General features: G+C 34.0%; 1 long non-coding RNA gene across 1 annotated transcript; it reads left to right on the top strand.

Annotated features, from left to right (window-relative positions):
• The first annotated feature begins 1,400 nt into the window (after nucleotides 1-1,400).
• On the top strand, nucleotides 1,401-5,170 carry LOC113337907. Its single transcript, XR_003354500.1, has 6 exons — nucleotides 1,401-1,534; nucleotides 1,973-2,188; nucleotides 2,608-2,758; nucleotides 3,126-3,246; nucleotides 3,711-3,793; nucleotides 5,029-5,170. It is a non-coding gene; the product is annotated as an uncharacterized LOC113337907 (long non-coding RNA).
• The last annotated feature ends 5,659 nt before the right edge of the window (nucleotides 5,171-10,829 follow it).

Below are 10,829 nucleotides of genomic sequence, written 5' to 3'. Positions count from 1 at the left end.
AAAAGAAACGAAAAAACATGAATTTGAAACGAAAAATCATATGAAAGATTATGCAAAAAATCAAAACAAGAGTATGAGCTACAAAAATTTAAACAATGTAAAAAATGGAAAAAGTTTAGGATAGTATTACATTTTTTGAGTTTTTGATGTTGCATGATTTTGATCCGATAAAGAGCGATGAGAAGTATCATCTCAACATTGGCATCTTACTATCACTTGCCATTAAGATGCTCGAGGTCTATTTGAAGAATGGAGATTCCATTGAATATGGGGAAGATAACCGAGATTTAACAATCAAAGAAATCGACAAGGACATGATTACATTTTAGGAGATCGGGTCATAGCAACATTGTTTAAATAACGAGCATGCATCGATCTTTTTCTACTAGGTGGATTTGAATAGAAAATTTACAAATACATGACATAAATCCATGAAAATTTGGAGAATTTAAGATGAAACAAAAACATATATAGGGTACATCGATTCAAACAAATGTTTAGAAAGATATACATTTCTCGACGTAGAAAAATTTGGACTCGAAAAAGAATGCAACTGTGCCAGAATAATGGAATTCCCAAAGAGAGAAGCTTGGACGGGTCAAAGACATACTCATTCACTTTTCAGAGTATTTTCTATTGAATCTAAGTTAGGGATGCTATACCTCCAGTTTTTATCGCCGATCAAAAAAAACAAACTCCAGTTTATATCGTTCACTTTATCTTATGCATGGTTCACCGGGTTTTTGGCTGCATCAAAGGCATTAACAAATGCTTGAACAACTTTAAATCTTTCGCATTATTCACCTAATTATTTACCTTATTATTGTTTTGGTATTTTAAATTCTTATCTATATCAGACTATCTTTCTCTTCGGAATATATTTTCTAGATTACTTTATTAAATTTTATACTTACTATTTTGAAATTCTTAGATTTTTTTTTCTTCTGAGTAATTTATTAAAGAAAATACTGAAATTGTTCATTTATTTGTTCCAAGTAAATGATTCAGTTTTGGTTATAACCACACATAAGCTTAAATCATAGTTATAAAAAGGTATGAGGTTTATGTCCATGATGACAAAAGCTATCAGACGGACAATGTTTAATACAGACCCGATCAGAAGGTAGGGAAGCTCGGATGCAGTAGTCATCGGACGGCCAGGAAACTTCAGGTATTACGTGGTCTATTGAATAGGGGATGGATGCGTCCTATGTAACCCTAATTATCGCTACAAACACTCTCTTTTCTCTCTTCGTCGCCTCTCTGAGAAACCTAAGTTACCGGTACAATGAAACGTAAGGGTTTCATATTCAACAAGCAAGAGAAGAAAAACTCAATTCACATCACCATCAATTATATCTCCATTGTATTTTTCTACCCGGCCTCTTGGGTCTCACCTCAATTACCTCAGAAACCCAAGCTTTTTACTTTATCTCTTTTTACGTTTCTTCCTTCTGTGTAATGTAGGTTTTTAAAGTAGATTTATATGTCGCAGTTGAATCAGAAAGATGATTTAGAGGAGTAGAAGAAGAAGGTAAACATACAGATTCACGGAAACCTTAGAATTGTACTTTTGAGGTCTCTAATTAACTTAAAAGAACAATTTAGTGAATCGGCAATTATAAGTCTGAGACTGGAGATATTAGAGTTGTCAAAGATCTGTAATTTCTTGGGCCTCCGGTGTTTTTTTCTTCATTATGTGCCATAATTATTATTGTTTTTTTTTTTTTTGGCAAATAGAGTGATACCACAAAACAATTCGTTCTTCTTCATTCTTGGTACTTAGGATGTAAGCTTTCACTGTTTTACATCTTTGTCTTTGTTAGTCCAGGTTGCAAGTAGAAAAGTACTTCATTAATTCGTTTTTGAAAGAGTTGTAACAAACATAATTTCAGTGTCCACTTTGTAATTAACAAACATAATTCGTTTTTTCGTTGGCTATAATTTCTCATTCCGATTTTCTTTTCTGTAGGTTTTTAGGGCTTTCGTGTATTTTATGGCAGATAAGTTAACATCAACAAGACCTAAGGGCAGAAAATTAGGAAGTAGTTAATCAAAATTGAAATAAGATCAGTTTTTATATAAAGTGAAAAAAGTGCAAAAGATGACAGTGGTTTGACTGTATGGCTTGGAAGGTTTGCAGTGGACATGCAATTGCTCTCCAGCTGACAAGGGACTTTTAAAGGTGGTAAGGAACTTTGTAAGTTTTTGATAAGTTTTCAATGTGCAATGTTTTGTTCTCTTTTTGATTATCTGTATGTGTGTCAGAGTCCTTGATCGGATTTTTTTTGACAAGAGTGTATCCAACTTTGAGGGATGAAGAATACTGTTTGACTATAACTGATTGTGCAGAACTTTGTATTACCGAACAATAGTATCAAGGATTACAACTTCGTTGGGATTCAACACAATCAAAATGATATTCTCCATCTAAAGAAGAGAGATGGCTGAAAGTTATATTGACTGAGAGTCAACAGCTGTGAGACAAATGAATTAGGTGCAACTTCAGAACATGCTTTACGGGCTTATAGTGTAATTAGCTTAGAAAACTTTCTTATTTTGTTTCACTTTCATCCTACAATCCTGACCTCAATTATTTGTTTACAGGTTTCTAGATTGGATTCTGGATGTTGAGGACTATGGGATATATTACACTACCTTTATCTCATGAATTTGGATTGTAATAATTAGAGATGGTTAAGGTAGAGGAATTAATCTTTACGGAGATGATTGCGACAATGAGATCATGGTTGGGAAGGTAATTTTATTTTCGTTTATATAATCTTAAAACACATGTACAAAAAAGAGGAGGAAAAAGTTCATTTTAATTTCCTCATGATATTTTGCTAAACTTTTTTGATCATGCCTACAATTTTTTCAAAGAGATCTGTAGGTGATATGTATACGTATCAAATCAGGCATTATTCGCAAGTACTTTTAAGCAAATGTCTTTTTTGTTTTCTAGGTTTGAGACAAAGTGCTAAATCATGTTTCAAGTCCCACGAGAACAAAATTTGATTCATAACAAGAAAATTATTGGAGTTTGTTCAGCCGAGACTACGTTAATGGTGGTAGTCCAGCCAGCCATACCAAGTAATTTGACATCTCTTTCCTCAATTGTGCAGACGTGGAAATTTCAAAGGTGTGTTCATATACATAACCAAGTTCAATATTGATAAATCAAAGCACAGATGGGAAGAGATGATTGAATGGAGGAAGGGATTTGATGCTGACACTGTTAGTGAGGTATGTATATGCAAAAACAACATATGCTAGATTAGAAATCCCTTTCAATGATCTCATGATAATTTTAATTCGCAGGAAAGTCTAATTCTTACTTTTGAATGTCAAACTAGAGTTTGTATGGCTATATTCAATATTTAATCCTCACCATTATGAGTGTGCTCTGAATTAAAGTTAAAGAAGAAAGGATGTGTAATCCACGCTTCACTCTTGATCAGGGTTATATAAACTGCTCATTTTCTCAGAAGAGATTATAGAATTATAAATTTAGTGTCATGCTTGCCCTTCATATTGGAAATTCTTAGGATTATTTTGCTTGCTTACTCCCGTTGCTCAACATTCTGCATTACTCTAGAAAGGGTCATTGGTCTCACTGCCCGATAAATTTGGTGTATCTTCTTTTTTGATATCATGATTTCCTGTGTGAAGGATGTCAACAGTTAAAGACATTTTTCCATTTCCCCCAGGAGAAATACTCTAAGATAAGAGGGTCAATGGAGGAGCATTCACGGGTACTGACGGTTTCTAGTTCCTATTCAATCTGATACCTGTAAGTTTCGAGGGGGACAAACGGGATAATTTTTTCCCCATCAATTTACAATTTTGGCGCAGGCATATCACTCTTTTATCTTGAATAACAAACCGGGCACTCTTTAGTCTTCAATTATTTTAACTTATTGGTTGTTATGTATTTATATGACTGTGGGTATGGCCGGTATGAAATATCCTATAATCATATTACCAGATGTATTTTCCTAGAGTACTTTTTTTGTTCAGTTCTCCATTATTTTTGATTCTTATTGTTAATTAAACAATATAATGACAACTACAGGTTCCGAGAAGACTGATCTAGGACCAAAAAAGTCACTCCTGGGTGAAAAACTCCATCTTTGTATACTCTTAGGTTTAGAAAGTCTACCTATGAACTGGGTTTTGTTTTTAATCCAACCAAAGTAGGATTAGACATTCTTGACAATGTTGTGGTTTTGTTGATTCAGTTCGTCAAGTGTATAAAACTACTTTTTGCACAACTTGGAATATCAACCCTCCGTGCTGAAGATAATGTGTTATCTCAATTTTTGAATGTCGTTAAAATTTTATGTTGGTTTAGTACACGGGATTGTGTCTTAAGTATTTGCAGGAAAATCTGTCACATTGGGAAAATTGCTAGACTAAAGTTTCTGATGACACTGAAACATATCTCCAACATTTCCTGAAAGTTAGTATAAGATTTATTTCTCATGTATTTACTTAATCACATAGTTACATCTTTTTTTTTTGTGCTCCCCTCAGACTTCCGAGAGATTCAGTATTTAATAAAAGTGTAGATGTTACATATGGTTAGTACTGATCAAATGAAGCATGCCTCATTCTCCCATCTCAAGGAAAATACGTTTCTTCTATTGAGATTTATGTACTCAGTATATCCTTGAGATAGTTGCTGACATATCTTATTAGGAACATGATGTTATTATTATGCAAATCCTTTGGATAATTGAGCCTGAGTGGAATATATAATGTCACTAACAGATTGTGCAATTCTAGGGTTTTGTTGTAATTGATGTTAATCCTTTCTTTCAGCCAAGGGAGTTTGGTCCCACTATTGAATCAAAAGTTGAGAAAATTTGTGGCCATCTTTACAAGTGTATAGTTCAGTACGTAAATAGCTTCCACAAATTTAAACTGCAACCATTGCGCTCACTGGAGTTTTAGACAGTATCATCTCTATGCAATGTTTGCATCCAATATTTCCTTTATTTTTTAATATCCAATTGTTTATTGCAGATATCAGGCATCACTCTCGGTTATGACTCACAAGCTATCACCACCACTTTGAAAAGCGAAAGATAAATAAAGATAATATACTGTATGGGACTGGCCCGCCAATTTCTGACTCACAAGCTATCACCACCAATTTGAAAAGTGAAAGAAAAACGAAGTATACATGGGGTTGGCCTGCCAGGTAAATGGACTTTATATTACTGTACTGTGGACTTCATGTTGCTCAGGTTAGGAACAAAATCCTTGCCTTATATGCTTGAGCTGTTAGATTGACAATTTTGTGGATATCTCTCATAATTATCGCTGGAGTCAAAATTAGATATTTTAGAACTTTCAGGATTATTAGAACTTTCAGGATTATAATAGCGTAAGCTGGAAATTTGTACGATTTTATTCTACATTAGTTCATTATAATCCATGTGTCTAAGATTTTTGTTTTGTTTGCTAGATTGGCCATTCAAATTTTGAATTTTGACATGTTTAATTTCTTTTAGGACAAAGTTTCATTGACCAAAATGGTCCATTAATGAATGAGTCTGTGGCACAACGGTAGTGCGTCTGAAATCAAGTTAGAAGGTTGTGTGTTCGATTCACACCAGATTCAGTCCTCTATATTACACTAACTTACAAGTAGTTATATAAATTACACAAAATTGATATGAATGATAGAAGTACAGTAGTTCTTTTATAGATGATGGGGAAACATATTTTGGCTTTGTGATTATTGGGTCACAAATCATAAGGTATCATAAATTATGTGATATTGGCTACTTCCATACTTCCTAATTTTCCCATTATATGATTTTGAATTTGATCCACTCATCCCCTAGCTACTGTGTGTGCATGTGCATATTTTTAGCACTTGAGACTGCTTTTTGTACTGTTTGGAGTTGGATGTTTGACAAGTGGAGGGAGAAAGGAAAGTTGTGAAGAAGGAAATTAGAGAAGATGCTAAGATAATTGGTAATATCTCAGCGAAGGTAACAATATTATCATTCTTAATATTAATGTTAGTTATGTAGAGTGCAGAACAATAGAGACTGGAGAGTAAACACGGGTTTGCGGATCATTTTGGTAAGTTGTACTGCCTACTGCCTAGCATTTATTTTCGTAGTTAATTTGTTTGTAACTGAATACATCGTGACTTGGCAGTAGCTAATTTCAAAATCCAGGATAAATATAGGTTATTTCTACTTTGTTAAATAGGTTGAGTTTACAGTATAATGAAAAATGTATCGAAGTGGTATTTATGTCTCTCCGGTAAAAAGAATAGTGGTTGATGGTATGATAACGTAGTTTTTTGACGCATCTTCGTTCGGATTTAAGACAATTGCAAATAAGTTAGTCACATAGTTTTACTTATTCATGAAATTATCAATGCAATTAAGATGCTCTATTATTTTTATAAATGGTCGTACAACTATCTCACTGCTTTACATGATACCATTTGTAATTTTTGCTGGTGTAAGGCTTGCTTTTAATATCATTATATGATGTTGAATTTGATTCACTAATACCTAGCTATTGTCTCTGTGTGTGTACATGTGTGTATTTTTGGCACTAGAGTTACAAACGATCAGGTGCTGGGAAACCGCGAGATGCATGTTTAACAGTCTTCACTATTTTGATTATTGCAGGAACTGAGATGGTTATATATATATTATTGCAGGAACTGAGATGGTCATATAAAGTAAGTTCGACAGTTTGTGCATGTTGCCACATTGCGGGATATGCTCACAGGACTATGAATAATCTGGCTAACATAATTTTTTATGTGAATTTGTTGCTCTATTTTTTTCTAGGGGCATTAGGATCCTTTATATGCAGTTTTTATATTGGTTACTACTAAAGAAAATTAAGTGAACACCGTAATGAATTTTCCCATCTATTAGTGGATTGTGAATCCATAATCCGCAGGTTCAATCCCCGTCATTGATTCGCCCATCAAGAAAAGGGACAGGAAGATCCCAACTAAAGATTTATCTGCAAGAGTCAACTCCTTGGATGGATCTTCTGGATCACAGTTCCCTATTTTCTATTCTTAAGTGAACACCTCTGGAACCCAAAATGCATGTTGTAGTAAGTCAGAAAAGTAAAATACAGATCTGAAAATACTACTAATTCTGTCTTCTTATTTTTAGGTTTCCTTCAAATGTAGGTTCTAAAGATTTATCTGCAAGAGTCAACTCCTTGGATGGATCTTCTGGATCACAGTTCCCTATTTTCTATTCTTAAGTGAACACCTCTGGAACCCAAAATGCATGTTGTAGTAAGTCAGAAAAGTAAAATACAGATCTGAAAATACTACTAATTCTGTCTTCTTATTTTTAGGTTTCCTTCAAATGTAGGTTCTATATGCTACTGAATCTCAACGTCATGCTCGACTGTTTTCATGAGGCATTAGGCTCTTATCCGTACAAACATTGAGGAGGTTACTCATACAAACATTGAGGAGGTTATCATGGACATAACACATACGAGAGAGATTCCTTGATCAACAATCCATTTTTTGTTTTGCTGATGAGGTAGGAGTTCCCTTTTCCTTGATTTTTTTTCCATGCATGTGGTTGAAATATATTTTGGACATTTTTGGCAGGAGTTACCCCTTGCACTTGGTCTATACTATGTGTACGTAGCACTTGGTTCCAGATACCTAGATTTTAAAAAGGTGGATACTATAAGGAAAAACTAGGCGACTTTCAGCAATCTCAAACCTTGCGTTTTAGTAATATTTGTCATTTCATGTGTTACGTTGTGCTAAGTATGGAATTTCCTATATCAATAGATGCGTACCGAATTGGGAAATCTACCATGGAAATAATAATTCAAAAACTGGAAAAAAGAAGCTGGGAAGAGGCAAGTATTACGCAACCTAACATACGTTGGACTAGTAATTTTCATTCTCCCATTGGAGATTTTATTGTATCAGGAGTTCTGATCACATTATCAGTGGAGATAATTGGGGTTTCAATGGAGAGGAGAGACACTGCCATGGGATAAAGGTTTTATTCATTGTAAGCACAGTGCATACCTGCATTTTTTTTTTTCATTTTTCTTCTCATAGTGTCATCTTTAATTTATGTGTAGCTGATGTTAATTTAGTACGATCCATTAATGACTCAGTCAAAATCTCTAGGATAATATTCGATAATGCCATGGGTGGAGAACTTTCTCTCACAAATTTTATTCTTACTCATTTGGAGCAATAGTTGTGGCAGAGGCAAGACAAGGGGTTTCCATAGGTATCCTCGTTGTTAAAGACGCCTGAGGCTAGATTCATGTGAAAATTAGTGTTGAAATATGTTATCAGGACATTTATGTGCTAATTGCGGAATCGATTGTCTATCTCTATATGGGTTATGTTGCCGAATAAGCAAAAAGGATCCCATCAACTCTGGATTCAGAAGGATGGATAAATACGGGGAGATCTATGATATGTCAACGATAAGGGTTGTCTTTACGTTTTAGATATGCATAGGCTTAAAGAATTGGCCAAGCATGAGGAATACGATCTACATAGTTACGGAACTGAATCAATTAACATATCGGTTCAGGTTTCCATTCGATTAATCCTGCAATTAAGTGTATCTTTCGGTTTTCCTTATAATTAGTCTCACACATAGCAAGTTCCTTCAGCGGAAGAATTCTGATTATACAATGTTTGAAAATCAAATGTTATTTTTTAAATATGCAGATCATTATATCTCCATTCATTACCGAGTTTCTTTATTTAGGGTATTGTTGGAAGGTCTTAATGTAACTAATATGAAGATTTTAGAGAATGGCGTATATTGTACGGCTGTCCATGTACTTCTGTATATTGGTGTTCAGATCCCATGAAATCAACTTTTTCAATACGTACTAACTTTCACATATGCGTTGCTCTTAATATATCTTTTAAACTGATCATAAAAAAATTGATTTAAGATTTGCTTATATTTTTAGAAGTGAATTAGTCTGATGTAGCTATGTTTTTAATATCTTCAAATCATAAAGAGATCTTGGAAGGAAGGTAATTTACAATCGGCTTTCATATGTCATTTGTTTTGTTCTCTTAATTTATCAGGGTCTGTTTTGATTTTCTTGGTAGGAAAGCTTCTACATGTTTGACGAGAGTTCTTTTGTTGGTGATAAAGGAGGTGGCATGTTTGTATTGCAGGTTGGCATACCTCTTGGGAAAGAGCCATCGTAAACTGGTTTGAGCTGAAAACTGGCGTTATAGTGGTTTCCATCCCTTGGTAATATCTAGAATTGCATAACTTTTGCTAAGGAAGTAGAGGCAAGTCTCGAATGATGGAGATACAACAGTGAGTGGTATCTCCTCACTTGCAATAACAGCCCGAATTGTGAGTCTACAGATCTGGGCTTTGAATGGAATTCTCTTGACCACAGATGTTTCTGGCTTATTTTATGTGTCATTTTGTCCCAAGTGCAGGTAATTTTGAAAACTGTTTCTTCCGCAGTAAGAAGAAGTGATAAAAAAAATAATGCATGGACTATATGGTACAAGCATTAACACCAGCTTTTTAGCATGACTACATTGCCCTTGGAATTTCTATTGTTCCTAAACAATTTGTGTTACTTTTATAATAACCCGAGCATTGAATATTGCGAATTGTCTTTGTACTTCATCATGATATTAGAGATTATGTATATATTGATATTTTTTGGTAGTCTACTATTTATTTCAGTAGTTCAGTCATTTGTGTTCTAGAAGGAGAGTCTCTACTTGCTATGGAAACTACACGTCCCTAGGTGTAACATATATAATAAGAGGCTTGACATAACAATTTGAATATTTATACCCATTGTTTCTAGAAAAGGGTTACTATCACTTTCTCCATTTGGCCTATTCTTGCCTCAAATATCATTGCACTGCTTTGGATAATATGAAACCCTGTCATGGATAAACATTTTGTCATGGATAAACATTTCCAAGAACAATTCTAAACTCATCAAAGAATTTGACGGAGATATCTCCAAAGAGGGATGGCCAGCTGCTCTATCATTGTGATAGGTGGCTAAATGTTGGCAGTCTACTGGGATAAATCTCGAGAGATTTCTTTGGTACATTAATCATTTCCGCTTTCCGAACCTGTTTTTCCATTCCTTATCTCTAACTAAAGTAATATTGTCAGACCATCTGCAAGCTGGAAAAGATGGAAGTTAGGCTAGCCATGAGATCATTATTAAATATGTAGAATATGACAAGAGCAATTTGATTTTACGATTTGTAAGGGGATACCATTTCATGCAGGAGAAAAAATATTCTGAGCAATATTAACTGTCAGGTTGTCCACATGGTAATAGTATTTGTAATGCTAATGTCGATATCATCCCATATACATCATTGAATCTAAAGAAGGTAAAATGCTTGAAGCTGATTTAATTGAAAATAAGTTCATAGAAGATGTAGAGATTGAGAATGGTGTCATAAAAAAAAACAACTAAAGAACATCTTGCCTACACTAAAAAGGTAAACAATTCCTGTGTTTCCAAATATTGTTTTCAAAAAAAATAACATAAAGAAAAAAACAAAGACAAAGAAGTGGTTTCATTGGTATGAAAACAAGTACCTGAGCAAATATACAAATAATATATATTAAGGAGTGTTTTCACAAACCATGGATATGAAGAGCAAAGAAAAAATGGACGAAAACTAAGAACACGGCAAAACAGAAGATGTTAAAATTAAAAGAACATTTACAGCGAAAATACAGTGTCAACTTGGATGGAATCTGGGTCAAAAAAAAGTTGAAATCCCACACATCAAACAGTTAAAATGGAATAATTCAAGTACAATA

The sequence above is a fragment of the Papaver somniferum genome, unplaced genomic scaffold (assembly GCF_003573695.1).
Source record: "Papaver somniferum cultivar HN1 unplaced genomic scaffold, ASM357369v1 unplaced-scaffold_18, whole genome shotgun sequence".
Lineage (NCBI taxonomy): Eukaryota > Viridiplantae > Streptophyta > Magnoliopsida > Ranunculales > Papaveraceae > Papaver > Papaver somniferum.
Note: the sequence above shows the minus strand (reverse complement) of the source record. Positions and strands in the feature narration are given on the sequence as shown.